Source organism: Miscanthus floridulus, chromosome 8 (genome assembly GCF_019320115.1).
Source record: "Miscanthus floridulus cultivar M001 chromosome 8, ASM1932011v1, whole genome shotgun sequence".
Lineage (NCBI taxonomy): Eukaryota > Viridiplantae > Streptophyta > Magnoliopsida > Poales > Poaceae > Miscanthus > Miscanthus floridulus.
In genome coordinates this window covers 125,582,509-125,589,193 of record NC_089587.1, presented here as the reverse complement: position 1 = coordinate 125,589,193, position 6,685 = coordinate 125,582,509, and positions in this window count along the sequence as shown.

Below are 6,685 nucleotides of genomic sequence, written 5' to 3'. Positions count from 1 at the left end.
GCCCGACGCTAAGCAGTACAAAGTGCTCGAGTGAACCACAGCAACAGGAGTAGGAGGCAAGGATAAGATACTGACACGTGGGCCATCCATGATTCTTCAACTTATATGTACCTCTTTTATAAAACGAAAGGAACTGTGTTTACTGTTATGCTTAGCCCAAGCCATTGAGTTTCTAGCTAATCTCTTAAATTCCTATATATGCTAGTCATATTCGTGTGTTCCAAACACCAATTTCTATAGAATTCATGTGTTTCTCCAATCCTGTGTTTTCGACCTATGTTCCTTTTCTATTCCTATGTTTTCCTCCGTTCCTCTGCTTCTAACAGGCCCTTATATAAGTTAAAACAACAGACATCTTGTGATGGCATGGAATCCGATTTCAAAAATAGATGGCATGATCGTTGCATAAATCGCTTATACAAAGTTAGAACAAGGACATCTTTGTGATGGCATGAAATCCGATCTCAAAAATAGATGGCATGATCGTTGCATAAACCTTGCAATCATCCAGGTGAGCATAGCCGTTGCAAAGCACTAGCATGTTTGCTAGTTAAAAACGTTTCAAGCGTCCACTGTTTTGTTTCTTGGACAATTTGGTCTTTGACAGCTCGTCCCTTGGGGGCTCTTCGCTCCATGCTAGCTGAACCAAGAATTGTCTCCATTCAAGTTTTCTGGAGGGAATAATATCAACAATACAATGCAAACTCTAATGAGCGATTGGTGGCTCCAATTGGGCGAGCACGCGACCACATGAGGAAGGGTCAGTCTGCTACGTCATGTAGGCTGGATCAATGAGTTTGTTATCATATTAGGGGGTGTTTGGCACAGCTCCTCTTGAGGTGCTTCTCTCTGCTTTTTACTGAAAAATGGCTCCTCTAGAAAAATGTTTGGCAGGGCTCCGCAGGAGCCAGAGTCAGAGCTTGGGAGGAGCCCTGCCAAACAGGTCCTTATATAGACCAGTGTGACATCGTGTAGCGCCGTAGCTTATGTGTGGCCACGGAGAGGGGCGTCCATGGTGTGGGCATAGTCATTAGGACCGGATTGGACGTCAAACCAGTTGGAAGCTCTAGTTCACGGTTTGTTTGGTTCAATTGGTCGAACAGCCGGCTCAACATGGTTCAAATAGGCTAAGATTTTTAATAAAATCGCAAACCAAAGCATGGTCTAGTAGTATGTCTCCTTCTTTTTGAGTGTGGTGGCAAAGGTTTGATTCCCTCCATCGATGCTTATACCTATTTTTTGTCTTATTTCCCCCTACAGCGACTCCCTTCCACCCCTTCTGCGCCGGCCGTCCGGTTTAATATCTCAGTTCCTATAAAACCGTCATTTCACCGAGTTTTTACTGTTCACTTGCGTTTTGATCTTTTATCTGGACCGAACCAGCCGGGGTCTTGGTTACGGTCTTTTTCGAGCGGACTGCTGGCCTGATGTAGTCATAATAACTATTGCGTGTGGGAGGAGTAGGCACCACGCCTTTTTATTTGTTAGTCACTTTCTAAATGCGATAATCTTCATATAGAGTATCGGTTTTGCAATTTTATTTCGACTGTAGTAGAAAAGGCAACATTGTTAATGACAATAAGGAGAGTTAATACTCATTTTAACTAAATTCTAATTCATTTTTTGTCCCACGATTTGCCGAATTGTAATTCATTTTGGCTCCAAAAGTTTATTTTGCTCTAAGCTTTTCCTAAAGTGCCATCGTATAAGAGCAACCATAATACAACAGTAAAGTAGTCTATAATAAATAAAATATTATCTACCAGCTAGCAGTTTCCAACAAAAATTATCCATAAGCATATGGACTATCCGTAAGAAATAAAAAATGTTAAATTTTCCCTCCGCTCTCTCCGTGCGCTCTCTTCTTGGGTTCGGGCTTGCCACCCCAGTAGTCGGCGCTTCAGCGAGGTCATCGGACTTGTTGTTTGGTTGCAATGTACTCCCTCCGTTCCAAGTCGCTTTTACTTTTTTTTTACATTCATTTTGCTACATAGCAAAATGGATGAACAAAAAAATGAAAACGACTTATAATTTAGAGGGAGTTTAACTTAGCTTATAATGGAAAAGCTGGTGTCTGGTTGCATTGCATAACTTAGCCATCCAATGCCATGACCGAGCACGACCCACGTCGGCAAGCCCTCACGCAACAGCCGTAGCATGGATGCTGGAGCCGAGGCAGCCTATGTTGCATTGCATCATGCCAACACTCTGACAAATTACTTTTTTCAGCTCTCGGCCTCTTAGTTCATTCCAAGTAATCGGGATCAGCAGATAATCACTTTTTTCTGAAAAACTATTAACAGAAAACCCGCTGTGGCTACTAGTGTAAATAAATAAGTGGTTTTGTTGCACCAGAATCTGTTAAATTTTAATATATTGTTGAGCAAAATTGATTCATGGTAATCTGCTTCGTGGAGCACTACCAAACGATTCATAAATCCTAGTACTAATATTCCTAGATCGTTTCTCCTAAACAAGCCAAAGACAAAAAACGATTGGTCCATGAACAGATAAAACAGTATCATATAATACTCCCTCTATTCTAAATTATAAAACGTTGACTTTTCTATATCGGCGTGGCTAGCGCTCGGACATTCGGATGTACGCACGCGTCCAGACGCCTGCGTAGCTTGCCTCCGTCTGCTTCGCTCCGACTCGCACGTGCACCCTGCCCTCGACGCTGCGCTTGCTGCTCCTCACGTCCGGATGGACAGCCGCACAGCCTGCCCCCTCCTTGCACGCGCACCCTGCCCCCTGCTGCACCCCGCCTCTTTCCCTTGACCCCCTCCTCTCTCCTCGTGGGCAGGACTTGGGAGCCAACCCCTAGCTTGTTGCGCCCCCGTTTGCCAGTCCCCAGCTCTGCCGTGCCCCATCCCCCAGCGCCTAGGCCATGCACACATCACTCACCGTGTCCTCGTGAAACACTTGCAGCATGAAACATGTGGATGCAACATATGTCGGACACAGATGAAACATTTGAAACATATAGATGCAACATGTGTGAAACATATGCATCATCCAGATAAAACACTCGCAACATATGTGTGAAACATATGCGATATCCAAATAAAACACTTCCTGCAACATACGTGTGAAACAGATGAAATATTTTTCCCAAAACGCTTGCAACATACCACTTGAAACACTTGCCAAAATATGCAACATGTGCAACATTCCGATCCACTTTTGCAACATCCATATGTAACAATTGCAGCATACATCTGAAATATCTAAAAAGCTTAAAACATACGTTGGCAACATAGAGGAGGGGAAGACGGGGTCCGGTCGATTCCGGTCGTCGGGGTGGGATACGACGGCGAGTGGCGGTGCGCGAGCACAGCACCACCGGCCATGCTCGTGGGTGCCCTTGTGAAAGCTCTAGTTTGGTTTTGGTTAATTGATGAAACCCTAAGTGCTAACCTAATTTATCAAAGTAATTATGAGATAGGTAACACTAATCCAAGTGATGAAGCAATGGCGAAGATCATGACAATGGTGATGGCATGATGATGATCAAATGCTTAAACTTGGAAAAGAAGAAAGAGAAAAACAAAAAGCTCAAGGCAAAGGTAAAATTATAGGAGCCATTTTGTTTCGGTGATCAAGACACTTAGTGAGTGTGATCACATTTAGGATAGATAGCCATACTATTAAGAGGAGTGAAACTCGTATCGAAATACGATTATCAAAGTGCCACTAGATGCTCTAATTCATTGCATATGCATTTAGGATCTAGTGGAGTACTAACACCCTTGAAAATGTTTATGAAAATATGCTAACACATGTGCACAAGGTGATACACTTGGTGGTTGGCACATTTGAGCAAGGGTGAAGGAGATAGAGTTGAAAAAGAGTTAGTCGCGCTGTTTATAGAGTGACCGGACGCGTCCGGTATGGTGACCGGACACGTCCGGTATTCGGCGACGTACTCAGCGACCGGACGCGTCCGGTCACCACACCGGACATGTCCAGTATGATTTAGTGAAAGCAATGTTCGGCAGTGCAGTCGATCGGACGCTGGCAGCGTTCGGTCCGGTGTGACCGGACGCGTCCAGTCGTCGGTGGATGCTTACTGTACTCGACCAGACGCTGAGGCTCAGTGTCTGGTCAGTTTCTATCAGACATGTCCGGTCGGCCCTGGTGGCTTACTGGACTCGACCGGACTCGGCGGCTCAGCGTCCGGTCATCTGTGTTTCAGCATCCGATGTGAGCGCCCGGTCGTCGGCGAATGGGCAGCAACGGCTATGATGGTTTGAACAGGACACGTGGCAGTCTGGGGGCTACCGGACACGTCCGGTATTCACGACCGGAGCGTCCGGTGCTGCGTCCGGTCAGTGTGACCGGAGCGTCCGGTCGACGCGCAGTCTGCCCGTTTTTTGAGCCAACGGCTCTATTTCATGGGGGCTTCTATTTAAAGCCCCTTGGTCGGCTCAAGCCACAACTCTAGCACATTTTCATTAACATAGCAACCTTGTGAGTTTAGCCAAAGCCCTCCCACTCATCTCCATCATTGATTCATCATCTTTGTGAGATTGAGAGAGAATCCAAGTGCATTGCTTGAGTGATTGCATCTAGAGGCACTTGGTATTCGTGTTGCGCTGCGGATTTCGCTTGTTTCTCTTGGTGGTTGCCACCACCTAGACGGTTGGAGCAGCGGTGGAGGATTGGTACGAGTTGGTGATTGTTCGTGGCCATCTCCGATGATTATAAGGGGAGTTGTACCTTCCCCGGCGGAGTGCCGAAAGGTAACACTAGTAAATTGCTCATGTCATTGAGTTACCTCACTTGTGGGTCGGTTCTTGCGCTGTCCTATCGTGTGGACGAGGTTTGTGAAACACCTCTTAGCCGTCGAATCACCAAGTGTTGGTCGACACAACGGGGACGCAGCATGTTGGCAAGCACGTGAACCTCGGAAGAAAATTGATTGTCTCTTGTCTTTGGCATTCTCCTGGTGATTGGCTATATATTCATCTTGTGATTGGTTCATCCCCTACACGGTGGTATAATCACCCTACTCACTTATTTACATTCTTGCAAACTAGTTGATATAAGCTCTTTAGTGTAATTAGTATTGAGAGATTGCTTTATTATTTACATTCATCTAGTTGAGCTCTTTAGAGTAACAAGATTGAGAGCTCTTAGTGAGTAGTTACTTAGCAAGTTTGTGTGCCTAAATAATCATTGCAACTAGAATTGTTGGATAGGTGGCTTGCAACCCTTGTAGAGCTAGAGCAAGTTTGCATTACGCTATTTGTCATACTAATCAAATTGCTCTAGTTGATTTGTAGATTTTTAAATAGGCTATTCACCCCCCTCTAGCCATATTAGGACCTTTCAAGTGGTATCAGAGCCGTGGTCACTGTTTGATTGAAGGCTTAACAACCTCGGTGTCAAATTATGGCTCAAGTTGTGTTCAACCATGTGATGGCACATGCTATGATTATTGGAAGAGAAAGATGAGGATGTATCTTGGTTCAATCAATGATCAAGTATGGGAAGTGACCGAGAATGACTATTCTATCATTGATCCCGATAATCCAACCAACCAAGATAAGATCAACAAGCAATGCAATACAATGGCTCTCAACACCATATACAATGCCATTGATTCCAAGGTGTTTGAGCAAATCAAGGATTGTGAAAGAGCAAATGAGGTGTGGAAGAGATTGGAGGAAACATATGAGGGCACACCGGCGATGAAGAGTGCCAAGTTGTATATTCTCAATGACAAGTTGACAAGCTTCAAGATGAAGGAAGATGAGAGCATTCCAGAGATGTTCCATCGATTACAAGTAATTGTCAATGACTTGAAGGCTTTGGGAGAGAAGATCAAGGATGATGATGTCTCTCATCGATTCTTGATGTGCCTACCTCCAAGATTTGAGATGTTGAGATTGCTTATCATAAGAGGAGGATTAAAGGATATCACCCCTAACCAAGTACTAGGTGATGTCATGACACAAGAGACATACCATATGGAAAGGGAAGGGGATGACAAGGATGATAAGAAGGAAGAAGAAGACAAGAAGAAGAAAAGCATAGCATTCAAGGCTAGTTCATCATCATACAAAAACAAGGGCAGGTCTAAGAAAGAATCAAGTGATGATGATGATCTTAGTGATATTGATGATGAAGCTATGGCTCTATTTGTGCGCAAGATGGGCAAATTCATGAAGAAGGGCTATGGTGCAAGAAAGAGAAGAGATCACACCAAGAACAAAGAATATGTGAGAAGGTGCTACAATTGCAAGAGCCCCAATTATGTTGTAGCAAATTGTCCCTACAATAGTGATAATGATGAAGATGAGAAGAAGAAGCACAAGAAAGATAAGAATGAAAAGAAGGAGAAGAAGGAGAAGAGAATGACCTTCCAAAAGAAGAAGAAGGGTGGAGGCTGTGTAGTCACTTGGGATAGTGATGGTTCCTCAGATGGTGATAGCTCTAGTGATGATGACAAGAAATCCATCAAGAGAGCACTAGCAAGCATCGCCATCAACAAGAAGCTCTCCATCTTCGACACTCCATCGACATGCCTCATGACGAAACCTACCAAGGTAAAATATGATGTGAGTGATGATGATGAATGTGAAAGTGATGCTTGTAGGAGTGATGATGATGATGAGGAGTACTCCAAGGAGGAGGTTATGGACATGTGTGAGCAAGTGCACACTTGATTTGAGATGAA